We start from the raw sequence: 13685 nt of genomic DNA on the forward strand, positions 1-13685 counted from the left end.
TCCAGAAGTGGGTGATGGATCCTCTGGAATGGAAGCTAAAGATAATTGCAAGCCACCCAGTGGGTGCTGGAAACCCAGCCCTGGTCCTCTGTAAGACCAGTAGGTACTCTAAAGCCTGCCCCATCTTTCCAGCCCTGGGTCTTAGTGACATTTAGGTCCACTCTATAATGTAACTCTTCAGGCAGTCCTGGTCAGATGCTAACTTTTTGAAGTCTGAGAGAGGGGCTGAAGATCATATATCCACTAAAAATCAGCTCAGACACGAAAGGCGTCCATAGAACTTGCCTCCATGCCTGATCTTGGTTGCCTGGAGTTGTCCTCGGCTTAACTGCTCCATGAACTTCTGGAAAGTTCTATTCCTGTTTCAGGCACATACATAACTCTCAGTCGTGATTCAGTTCCTAGGACTCATTTCATTCAGCTGCCCCTTGTTCTCTCTCATGCTTTTCTGATGTGACTGGATTTTTTGTTTGTTTGTTTGATTGGTTTTTGGTTGCTTTGTTTTCCCTCAGACTTTGGGAGAGCTTCTCTCTATTTTTAATTCTAAATTTAACAAAAGTGTTGGACAGATGTTGAATGCTTTCTGGAGAAGGGATTGCTATGGTGATGGCAGCTATGGCGATGGCATTGAGTTGGTTCACATTATATATCACCCCCAGCATACTCGGGATTGTAAGGGGTTTCGTGCATTGGGTTCATTGACGTTTGAGCATCGCCAGGGAAAGGAACTGGGGAGGGTGGAGAGAAAGGGAAAGCCCACGCTTCCCACTAGGTAACAGCTTCAGACTTACTAATGGGAAATTAGATAAAAGCCCGCTGAGTTGGCTCATCCATTGTTTCCAACACTTGAGAGGCAGAGGCAGGTGGATCTCTTAAATCTACAAAGCAAAATCCAGTCAGTGCTACAGAGAGAAACTGCCTCAAAAAATAAACAAAAACAACAAAAAATAGAGAAAGAAAGACAATTAGGTAAAATTAAACTTTGTTTCAAATAAGACAAAAAAAAAAAAAAAGAAAGAAAGAAAAAAAAAAAGAAAAAAAACCTCCCGCCACCTCACTAGTCTTTCTTGATATGATGGTTTCTGAGTACTTCCTGGCTGGTTGGCTACTCTTCCCTCAGGCTAAGTCCACCCTGTGGAATGGGTAGAGAAGAAGAAAGCATTCCTCAGCCCACTAGGCATTGAGAAATGAGCATAGTGCAGAAGGCAGAGTTCAGAAACTTGAGTCATGGTCTGGCGAGTTAAAACAATGAAAGTGTTCACCAGACACCTGCATTTCTTTCCAGGACGACGCTGTTTAGTTCCACATCTCAGTTTTCAGTCTGGCTGTTTGCTTTCTTGCTTGGTGTTTCCAGGGCTTTGTTCTGGATGCCTCCCCTCTGTGAGATGTTTATCTGATCACGTCTTGTTTTTCTATTTTTTTTCCAGGTTGCCCCTTCACTAGAATGATGGTGTTTGGCCATACAGAAGTTTTCCCTCTTTAATTTCACGGGGTCCTCTCTTGCCAGTTGTTGGTCTTTATGCCTGGAATCTACCTTTGAAAATCTGTTCTTGTGCCTGTAAACTGGACCAAATTCTTTTAAGTTCTCTAGCAGATTCAGAGTGGTCGATCAGTCGGTTCTCACAGTGAGGTCCTTGATCCACTGGGAACTGAGTTTTGTTTGGGGTGAGCTATGGCGGTCTAGTTTCCCTTTTCTGTACATAGCTCTCCAGTTGGACCAGCTCTGTTTGTTGAAGAAGGGCTGGCTGGAGAGATTTTGTGCTCACTTAGAGTGACATGTTTTTCTCTAAAGAAAGATTCTTCCGATGACAACTAAGAAGAGAATGTAGAAAAAATGTAAAAAGAAAAGGAATCTAAAGATGGAAATAATATAAAAATAGGTGTTACTGTAAACTCAGACACACTAGGTATGTTATCCGTGCTGGTGTTTTCATACTTCTTGTTATTTGGTGGGCGTCGGGGTGTGTGGGTGGGGGAGTGGGGGCTTGGGTGTAAATGAAGTTGCTATTCCCAACCAGGCCCCTTGTTTGCCGGGTGACTTTGTTAAGTGACAAAGTCTTGCCTTTGGTTTTCATGCCCCAAATCTATCACACAGATACATTTGGTAGGGATATACAAGATCTACACACCGGCACATTTTGAAAAAAAAATGTATTCAGGATGTAAGTGATTAACTGTTTTCCTCAGGTTGATTGCTCTGGATACCAAGTAAAGACATCAGGGATTGGCTCTATATTCTAGATCAACGGAACACTAAAGAATGTTCTTGGTGTTGGGAAGTAATTCAGTAGTTGAGCCAGCTGCCCCCTCATTTCCCCACTCTGAGATAAAACCTTCAAGATTACAGGTCAGTACTAAGCCAGGACAGCAGGGCAGTTTAAAGATTGTCTTGTTTGTTTGTTTACCAATATTACCGTTATCAATTTTCTTTCTTCTTGTTATGTGTGTACATGTGTAAGTATGCGTGGCACGGGTGTGGAGGTCAGAGGACGACTTGCAGGAGCTGGTTCTCACCTTCCATTAGGGGGGTCCTAAGGAGAGAACTTGGCATGACCTTTATCCACTGAGCCACCTCACTGGCCTAGTTCAGACAGTTCTCACTGAGGGAATGGATGTTTAGATCCTCACTCGCTGATGCCATCTTCTGAGTGTGTGCCCTTGCTTTCCCAAGGCCCAGTCACCTGCCTTTCTCTCGCTGTACAGGAAGAATGTACACTCCGTCCTCTTGAATGGCCAAGAACTTAAATGCCAAAACAAAGGGGCACTTTACACCAGGCAATTCAAAAATGGCTCCTTTAATAATTTGTCAAAGAGGGAGGGATAAAACTGTATGACACATCTTCCATTGCACGCACGTGCACAACTCTTTTGGGGAGAGGTGGCCAGCACGAGGGTATTTGGAATTGGATACTGTGAGGTAGCATACTTTCACAGATGTCATTCTCTCCCAGGTATAGTGTTCTGTGTCAGAAATCTTTGCTGCTAGCAAGAGGTCCCCCCCTCCACAACAGCCCACCCCAAAAGCAAAGCTGGCATCAAATCTAAAAAAAAAAAAAGACCAAACCCACACATAACAAGTCTTTTTCTCTACATGTTTGGGACAAACCATTCTATTCAGAACATTCTCCTCACATACCAAATCTTTGGGAGATAAAAGTAACCTGAAAAAGAAGCAGGAAGATGAGGAAAAGCCTTTTTTCTTTTTAATTTTATTTTAAGTCAGGGGTGGTGGTGCACACTTTTAATCCCAGCACTCGGGACACTCAGGGCTGTTACATGGGGAAACCCTGTCTCAGAAAACAGACAAACAAACAAAAAATTATAAAGATAGGATCTTATGTAGCCCAGGCTATCCTGGAACTCCCTATGTAGCACAGGCTGACCCTCAACTCCTGCCTCAGCCTCTTGAAACAATATAATCATTAACATGGTGGGCGGTGCTGTTTGTTTGTTTTTGTTTTTATTATTGTTTTCCAAGTCTTATCTTGCAGTGTTTCCTCCAATAGCAGTCAATCATCACCTTATCTTCTCTTGTAAAATGTTCAATGATGCACAGGCTAAACCAATAAGCATAGCATCTATGTTTTCCTGCACAGGAAAAGTTCAGGCTCAACCTTGTCTAGCAAGGGTGTGATTTTATACAGAAAATGTGGTACATCTACACAATGGAATACTACTCAGCTATCAGAAACAATGACTTAATGAAATTCATAGGCAAATGGATGGAACTGGAAAATATCATCCTGAGTGAGGCAACCCAATCACAGAAAAACACACATGATATGCACTCATTGATAAATGGATATTAGCCCAAATGCTCGATTTACCCTAGATGCACAGAACACATGAAACTCAAGAAGGATGACCAAAATGCGAAAGCTTCACTCCTTCTTTAAAAAGGGAACTATAAAACCCTTGGGAGGGGATAGGGAGGCAAAGTCTAGAACAGAGGCTGAAGGAACGCCCATTCAGAGCCTGCCCCACATGTGACCCATATATATATATATATATATATATATATATATATATATATATATATATATATATATATATATATATATATATAAACAGCCACCAAACTAGATAAGATGGATGAAACAAAGAAGTGCAGGCTGACAGGAACCGAATGTAGATCTCTCCTGAGAGACACAGCCAGAATATGGCAAATACATAGGTGAATGCCAGCAGCAAACCACTGAACTGAGAACAGGACCCCTGTTGAAGGAATCAGAGAAAGGACTGGAAGAGCTTGAAGGGGCTCGAGACCCCATACGAACAACAATGCCAACCAACCATAGCTTCCAGGGACTAAGCCACTACCCAAAGACTATACATAGACTGACCCTGGGCTCCAACTGCATAGGTAGCAATGAATGGCCTAGTAAGAGCACCAGCGGAAGGGGAAGCCCTTGGTCCTGCCAAGGTTGGATCCCCAGTGAACGAGATTCTTGTGGGGAGGGTGGAAATGGGGGTAGGATTGGGAGGGGAACACCCTTATTGAATGGGAAGGGAAGGGGTTAGGGGGATATTGGCATGGAAACCAGGAAAGGGAATAACATTTGAAATGTAAATAAGAAATACCCAATTTAATAAAGATGGGAAAAAAAGAAAGAAAAAAGATCTCTATTCAGACACATGTGGAGCAAATGGATAACAGCTTCTGTTCCATTTCTTGCTTTGTAAATAACTTACAGTCTTAGCTATACAGTTCTTGAGAGTAGCATGATTGAATGATGGTAAATAATTATTTTATAAATTATTCCAAATAAAATAAGCTATTTATGAGCTGCACTGTTTGAATACTGCCTGTTTCAACAATGCAACTTATAAGATCTGTTAGTACATTTTCTTAATTTTTAGTGAAGTCTTCAGAAATGCCTATTAAAATATCTATTTCTTCTGTGCATATAAAATTAACTTTCCTTAATTGACAATGAGAATCAGAATCACCAATTAGGTATTTTGATATTTTCCATGAATGGAATGAGATAAATCTCTTAAGATTTGTGTGTGTGTGCACACATGAGTGTGTGTGTCTGTGTGCATGTGTGTGGGCATATGCACATGTGTTTCCCTGTGTGTGGGTGAGTGTGTCTGTGCATGCACATGCACATATGTGCATGTGTGTATATGTGTATGTGTGTGCATATATGTGTATATGAGTGTGCATGTGCACTCACATATGTGTGTGTATGAGTGCACATGCACATGCATCTCTGTGTGTGTCTTCATGTGTGCATACATGTGGGCATATGCATGTATGTGTGCGTGCATGTGGACTTGTGAGTGTGTGTATGTGAGTGTGTGTCTGTGCACATGTGTGGAGACCTGAGCTTACATTAGGCATGTTCCTCCGCTTCTCTCCATTTCTACTTTGTGACAAGGTCTCTCACTGAACTTGGAGCCTGCTCTTTTGGCTAGACTGTCTGGCCAGCCTGCCTGTGTAAATCTACACATTCCTTCAAACTCTGGGTTACAGGTCTGAGCTGCCATGCCTGGCTCTTATGTGGAATCTGGGGAAATACACTCAGGTCTTCATGGTGTGAGCCCCCCGTAAGGACTCCAAAAAGATAAGGTCTCCAATACAACAAAGGACTCTACCTGGACTGTGGCATGCTAACCACTGGGCAGGACTGCCCCGCTGACTCACCTGCTGCTAGGGACCGGCCTGAACTATGCACAAACAGGACACCAAGAGAATTAGTTGTCCCACGTTGCTTAAGACAAGGTGACGTTGATCTCTCCCATGTTCCTCCTTCACAGGAAAAGCCTCTCCTCTTCTGGGCCTGATGGCCAGACTGACCCTGCCCGTGGTCCTATGGAGAGCAGAGGAACCTGGGATAAGGATCTAGGTAGTGTATTTTGGGCTAGTCTCTGTCATTTTAATGATACATAGGGTATTTTGTTATACTTCCTGCTTACTCATGTAAAATTTATCCTTCTCAGGATTTGAAGACTAGACAAGACAAAGAAGTAACTTTTTTACTATTCCTTTACCTAAGGAACTCAGTTTACAATGACTGCTCCCAGTAATCAACCACCTGTGTCTCATGGTGAATACTGGATAGGAAAAGGTGTAAAGTTTAAGCTTTATGTAAGGTATGAGGATACGGAAGTGTCTAAGAAAATGTTTGCAGATCTAGGAAAGTGATGAGTGAGGGGCTCAGAAAGGGTTTTAAGGTTGGTAGACGTAAGTTATGGAGGTTGGAGGATGTAAACACTTCAATGGTTATAGGAAAATGATTGACGTTATATAAAAGGAATGAAAAATGCCTCAGATTTCTTCCCCTCGCTGTACTATTGTTGGATTGATTATGGTTTCAAAGTATAGAGCTTTAACATTAAACAGTGGTTATACTGACATAGCTAAAATTTATCTCTTTTGGTGTAAGCTTCAGAGAATCCGCCTGAACCTACCTCTCACAGGTTAAACAGACCCAGGTAAGCCCTGTCAGTTAATAGCCTGTTTTCCCACCTGTCTATTCCTGAGGGTGAGATTTATTCCCCTTTCTCTGGTCCTGCCCCTCACCCCCACCCCTTTTAGACCAGGGGCCTAAAAGCTTCAAATGTACACCCAAGAAATATTTTTCTCCTTAAACTCCTTAACTGTAGGCTTGTATTTTTCAAATCATACTTTAATAAGGGTTCTTAAACACTTTAACCTCCCTTCTACCCCATCACCTACCAGAGGCAGTGGAAAGGAAAGGTTAATATGGCAAAGGGGGTGTGGACCTGCTTACAAACAGTTCTTTGGGGAGATTCCAATCTTTGTTGTCAGGATATCAGCAGTTCAGTTCCCATGAATCAGCAGCGGCATCTTGATCCACTCGCAAAACTCCGTTCACGCATCAGGAGCAGCAGTTCGATCCACAAGCAGCAGGAGTATCACGAGAGGTGCTTTGGTGCGTTTCTCTCTATGAAGTCACGACAAGCGATGGATCGGGGCGAGGCGAACCAGTGCCACAGAACCATCTGCAAGGGCTACCAGAGCAAAGCAAAGCGAACCAAGACTAGAGTGTTGGGTTATACTTATACCCTTTCCAAACATCGCTTGTCCTCTCAAGGGTCCGCTCCAGCCAAACATCACATGCCCTTTCACCAGGCAGCTTCCAGGAAAGGCCATGTGTCTGTTGTCAGCAAAACATCCTCTTAGAAAAGACAGTTTTCTGAAAAAGTGTCACAGGACACTACTGAGTCTCCAAATGAAACCGGAAATCTCCGCTTCACTTACCTTTATCTTTTGCCCCTAAGATAAATATCTGCCAAGTCTAGGTCTTTCCTGCATCCAGGACAGCTCTGAGGTGGCTCCCCACAGGTGCTCCGGTCAAGCTTCATAAACTGCTTTAACTGAGCCTTCATGTCCCTAGCCCCGCGGTGGTTGCGCAGGGCTTGGACAGCAGCCTGCTCTTCCCGGACCTGGCCAGTATTCCAGCTTTGGGACCCTCGAAAATGATGCCCCAATGTCAGCAGGAAGTAGTCATAGATGATTGTGTCACACACCCCTTCCCCTTATTCATCATTATCAACAAAAGGCTGGGATGTTGGGTTTCAGACCTGGGATAAGTGGCTAAGTTACCAAAGTGGACCTTGCCTCCAGATTCTCCAGCCTCCTTCTTTGGTCCATACCTCTTACAGGGCATGGCTGGAAGACCCCATCCTCTATGCTAAACTTTCCAGCCCAGGGACTGGACTTCCCCTCCCCCAGAATCTCTTCCCTATCTGATGCAGACTTTCTGTTCTCTCTTCCTGCATGCATGTGATCATTCTCTCCTTCCCTTCCTCCTCCCCTCAGTCTCCCTTCCCATAGCAACTTCCCTGGCCTCCTTCCTTGGAACCGGCAGACCCCTCCCAAGAGAGGGTTCCCAATAAACTTGCCTTTATATATTTTAATTTGTCTTGAATTGGCTCATCTCACCATCAGAGAATAACTTATCAGATATGTAGATCCCTGGGCTCAGTCTTACAGAGTTTCAAGTGCCTTTTGGGTATGGCTAATTTTGAAAAATTGTTTCACACTGTTCTACTCTACTGAGAAGGCTGGATCTGGACTCGGAATTTGGCTGCCCCAGGCCAAATCTTGTTTGTTTAAAAGTTTCCTCCAAAATCTGTGTCCTGAGTCAGGCCAGCCACCTGAGTCTGTGACAGGATATTGGAGAGAAAAACAGAACAGCCAGGAAAAGACACTACTATTGTTATTTCAATATTGAGTTTGTTTACTCTCTGCAGGAATGACAAAGTGACCAGTCTGGTCGTGGTGCACACCTTTAATCCCAGCACTCAGGAGGCAGAAGCAGGTAGATCTCTTTGACCAGCCTGGTGTACAGAATGAGTTCCAGGACAGCCAGGGCTTCACAGAGAATCCCTGTCTTGGGGTGGAAAAGGAACAAAGAAAAATGACGTTTATGTAATCATAGATGTGCCTCTCTCTAAATACGACTCCCTCTTATGTCTCTAAAGCTTTTGCTGAAGTGTGAACTTTATCTGTAAAATCCCAACCAACAGGGTCTTGCCATGTAACCCAGGCTAGCTCTGTTATGTAACCCAGGCTAGCTCTGTTCTCTCAGTCTTCTTGCCTCTACCCACCAAGTGCTGAGGGATCACTGCACTGAGGGATCACATGTTTCAGCACACCTGGCTGGGAGTATACTAATTTCTAGGAATTAAGGGAGCAAATAACTCTAGTAAAATAGGTAACGGAACATTTTACGGGTTGCTAATTATCGATTTCTACCAAAATTGATGGAGAGTCAAGTCGTCAGGCTTGGTGATGCATACCTTTATCCAGTGAGTTATCTCTCTGGCCATATGTTTTAAGACTATTTGATCACTTATAAGGAACTGAGTTAAGATTGAGTATATTTAGGAGACAGATATAACAGTTTTATTTCAATGTACATCTTTATAACTATTTTTATGTTAGTAATGTTAAATACTAACTAAAATAATAAAACCTTTCTTTCATGGATCTTTTTATATACTATTAAATGATCCACTATTTCAAAGAATAGCGCCCAGTAGTATTTCATATAGTCATCATGCTGTTCAACCATCTTTTTATTTCCAAGATGCTTTTTGTTATCACCCCAACACGACACTCTACCCATTAAATATTCTCCCTTCGTTTTCTCTTTTCCATGTGACCTCTCTGGGAAACACTAGACTGATTCCTACCTCTAAAGACCTATTTTAAATTATTATACGTTTGTGTATCTGTATGGGTGTCCACACGCATGAGCTCAGGTGCTGCCCAGAGACCAGAAGAGGGGTTAGATCTCCCGGAGCTGGAGTTACAGGCAGTTTTGAGCACCCTTGAGGGATTGGGAACTAACCTTAAGTACTTAACGAGAGCAGTTCATGCTCTTAAGCACTGAACCACCTCTCTGCACCCTCCCTCCTTAATTTCTGTGGGTTCACTTATTTTAGACCCTTTCTGAAATGGAAGATAACACGAAAAAGGGAGCCATCTGTACCTGGCTGCTCTCACTTCCCATGGTTTCAAGGTTCCCAGGGATGGCTTTGTTTGATTGTGGTTAATGACCCTCCTAAATTGTGCAAGGAAGGCCAACTCCCAAGGTGAGTGATAAGCCACAGAGCTTTTATTGGAGCAGATATCAGGCTTGTGGGACACCTTGGCTCGATCACAAAGAGCAACAAACCAGTCTCTTTTCAAACACCCTCAACTCCTGACCCAACCCATAATGGAAAGCTCCCCAGTTCAAAACTCAGTGGCAGCAGGTGGAAATTAGCTACATACTAGAATTTTCTAGCAAACGGGTGTAAGCCACGGATTCTCAAGCTTGGCAGCGTGTTAAAATCACCCGGGGCAGATCGTTTAAAATGCAGCGCCTAGGCTGGAGTCATATCTAATGGAGCTTGGGACGGCTTTTCTTAACCAGGGAACTATTGGCATTTGGGTCTGTGTAAATCAGCTTCCCTGGGTTCAGAGGGATACTTACCAACGTCTTGGAGTCTAGATACCACCAGATGCTGAAAGACCCCCAGATTTGGGGAGACTCTCGCTCCAGTCACGGGTTGAAGTACCCCCAGGAAACACGAGAAGCCGGTCTTGATGTAATCAACAAGAGGCAGTTTTATTTACGAGATCTCGGGCTGACACGTATCTCACACAGGAGATTGAGTCAAGCCCCGAGCCTCTCTAGGCAGGAGCTTATATAGGGAAAACCAGGGGTTTCGTGTGAATACACATAATTGGCTAATACAAAGGGTGCACAGTTACTTTTGGCACGGAGTTACATCAACAAAGCATACGTGTAATCTAGCATCTCAGCAATGTGGGCAGGGCAACTCATCTCACTGCAGCGGGGGGATGACCCATCCTCAGGGAGTGAAGGAAGGGGAGGGGGTGGCTCCAGATGGCCAGTGTCCTTGGGAGTTGATAGTCGGGCCAGTGAGCCCTATCTCAAATTCTCTCAGGCATGTCTGGACTTTGTTCATGACTAACTTTTAGAAATTTTAACCCTTCAATGCCATTGACTCTTGCTCTCAGCCATAGCTAAAGGCTTTCCAAGAAGGTGTGCGTTCGTGCGTGCATGCATGCGTGCGTGCGCGCGCGCGCGCGCATATGAATCACCCGGTTGAGAGTTTAGTGCTCTCTGGGTAGATTGCAATCATCATGGTTTTGAAAAGCTTCTCAGCTTTGAGAAGTGGATCTTGTCGAAAGTCTCGGGCATTTTAGAGTTGTTTTTACCAAGTGTCATTTAACAGATTAGGAAGCACAGAAAGGTGCTGGGCCAGACGAACACTTCCCATCCTACCTCAGTCACCCTTTGTTCCTTTAGATCCAGGAAACTGGAAATCAGACTGTGAAGAACTTCAGGGGCCCAGCAAACACACTGAGTCAAGTGTCTAGTATCATTGTGGTGAGCAAGGCACTTAAGCTAATGAAAGATCTAAGCAAGGTGGATGACTTCAAGATATATGAAGTTGATATAATATGACCTAGCTTGGTGGTGTCATGTGAGTCAAGCCCCTGTGCTGGAGGATCTCTTTATACATATGTCTTTAGAAGACATTGAAGTCAGTAATAATAATAATAATAATAATAATAATAATAATAATAATAAATCATCTAATAGACAATTTGTTATGACTTATAGGAAATGGACTCCAAGGCTCATGTACCTGAACACCTACCTGTGCTCCCAGATGGTGGTGTTGGTAGGGAATGTAGGGTCCAGATGACCTCTGTGGGTCAGACCAATGACTCATCGTAATGAACATTTGCAAGTAAAGATGCGTGGACAAGAGTGTAGACTGTGTGACACACTAACACTTTCATGACCAGATGTTTTCTATGCTTTGTTTTGTTTATTTTTAAATTTTTGCTTTTTATTTTCTTTTGGGAGGGAGTTTGAAGGGCAGAGGGCAGATATGAAGGGACAGGAAGATGAGTGAGATTGTGGTAGATGACGTGAAACTCACAAAGAATCAATAAAATTTTTTAAAAAAGAATAGAGCTTATGGTGGGCATTGGTGGCAATTGCCTATAACCCTAGTACTCTGGAAGTGAGGCAAGAGGTTCAAGAATTTAAGGCCAGCCTCAGCTATATAGTGAGTTAGGGGCTTGCCCGGACTACATAAGACCCTGTGTCAAAAAGTAAGAAAGAGTGGAGGTTTTATACAGACAGAAGTTTGTTGATTTTGTTCTCTACTAGTTCAAACTCACTGATTTCTGCATGCTAAGAAGTGCCCAGCTTATTAGATATCAGTTTTAGATTGACAATATGAAAAATTAGCTATGGAAAGAACAACGTTGTCTCGTCTCTGGACAAAGTCAAGGCAAGGTTCCTGAGATCTAAACCTTCAGGCCAGTAGGAAGCTAGTTGAAGTTTCTCAATCTGGATGACACCACTGTATACTGCAAAAGTAACTGTGCTTTCCAGTGGTGCCAATCAGGGCTGGAAGGCCATTAATTCTCTCCCACTCCCTCCTAACCCCCATGACATAATACAGTCAAATACTGTAACAAGACTTGTTATAATACAAGAAAATTCCTTAAGGGAACAAGTAAAATAACTATGCCCAGTAAGGGAGACCACATCAGTTCATATTATAAAAGACCCCTACCACACACACAGATGTGTGCTGCATTGCAAAAGATTCAACATCAAATATTTAAGATAAGCAGAACACGAACTCACAGATCACAGTCTAGATGTGCTCATGGGGGAAGTGGAGAGGAAAGGCCTCAGGAATGAACCCAGAGAAAAAGCGTAGCTTAGAACCCCACTGAGGAGCACCCAAGTGCTGCCAGCAAGCTTGGAGAAGAAAACAGAAGCTGAAATATCATGCTGATAATCTGAATCCAGTTGCTTAGAGTTTGAACAAAGGCATAAGGAGCTCACATGATTGAAGCCATTTCGAAAACACACCACAGAAGGTGAGAGAGTTAAGGGAGCTTGTTGCTCCTTCAGGGGGCAAGAGTTCAGTTTCCAGCACTCATGGTGAGCAACCCACAACCACCTATAAACGCTCCAGGGGATCCAATGCCTTCTTCTGGCCTCCACCGGCACCTTCATACATGGACACATTACACACACAGCCACCTACAAAGACACAGAATAAATCTTAAAAAAAAAAAAAACCATATCACCCAAATTGAAATCCAACTGTACTGTGCGTCCTGCCAGAACCTAAGAGGAGCTGAAGTTTTGTTTCTTTCTGAGACAGTTAAGGGAGAACCCACTTGTCCCAGATGAATGGTATTGGCCTGACTACATTGAACAGAAAAACTCTCAAATAGCCATCTGGTCTACCAGGATGCCATGAAAGCTGTTTGGAGTATTTGACTAATAATTGAAGGAAACTCTCACTCTGGTTCTGGAAAGTGCAACACCAACCAGGCCTCTTACAGTTTGAACTGGCTTTTCTGCCACCACAAGTCCCAGCGACCTCTAGATGACACTAGCCATTTCTGCTTAAGCTCAAATAGGGATCACCTCCCCTTGTGACTCTCGTCCAACAGAGGTTTATGCAAACATAAACCTTCATTTATTTGCCTGTGAAGTTAGCTGTGATTGGTTGCAAAAACTTCTTCTCCTCTAGCAATAGAAGCAGGATGTTACCCCTCACAGTGTCAGACCTAGTGCAAGGTTTCTTTCAAGCAGGTCAAACAAGAAGAAGCAACAACAGAGCAGGATTGGCAAGGAGCAGGGTGCACAATGAACTGCAGAAATGGGAGAGCAGCGGAAGTGGTAAGCCTTCGAATCTGAGTTGGCCGTTACACATTGGTATAAAGATACAATGAAAGGGAAGGAACAAAGATGAGGTATAGATCATGTGAATGGGGGCGGAAGCCGTTTACTTCAAAGCTAGCAAACAGGAATTTATTCTTAGCTTTTGGAGACGGTCTCTTTGCCGGAAACTGGGACTCACTAAGAAAGTTCGACTATCCGATCATGGAATTCCTGGGATTACCCAGTCTTTGCCTCCCCATCCTCACACAACGAGCACACACCATCCTGCCCAGCATTTTGTGAGTGACCTCAGGCCCTCCTAGAATACACAGAAACCTTAGCTTGCAAGGATTTAACACAGGACAAAAAGCAACTTATTCCTCATCTGCAGACAAAGACCTTAATCTGCAAGGTATATTGTTCCTGCTTTGGTCTCACAGAAGATGGGGCAGAGTTGAGAAGATGGCAGCTTCTGTGGAAGATGTGGTG

The 13685-nt window shown here is 43.5% G+C and overlaps 1 long non-coding RNA gene across 3 annotated transcripts; it reads right to left on the reverse strand.

The window, feature by feature from the left end:
* Positions 1–972: 972 nt before the first annotated feature.
* LOC147999456 (uncharacterized) lies at positions 973–7442 on the reverse strand. Of its 3 annotated transcripts, XR_015644147.1 has the most exons (4): positions 7232–7257; positions 6741–6981; positions 5651–5816; positions 973–1812 (listed from the first exon to the last, which is right to left on the reverse strand). It is a non-coding gene; the product is annotated as an uncharacterized LOC147999456 (long non-coding RNA). The 3 variants fall into 3 exon arrangements; XR_015644145.1 differs by lacking the exon at positions 7232–7257 and having other exon boundaries at positions 6741–7166; XR_015644146.1 differs by lacking the exon at positions 973–1812 and having other exon boundaries at positions 4573–5816; positions 7232–7442.
* Positions 7443–13685: the final 6243 nt, after the last annotated feature.

Source organism: Rattus norvegicus, chromosome 19 (genome assembly GCF_021556685.1).
Source record: "Rattus norvegicus strain SHRSP/BbbUtx chromosome 19, alternate assembly SHRSP_T2T, whole genome shotgun sequence".
Lineage (NCBI taxonomy): Eukaryota > Metazoa > Chordata > Mammalia > Rodentia > Muridae > Rattus > Rattus norvegicus.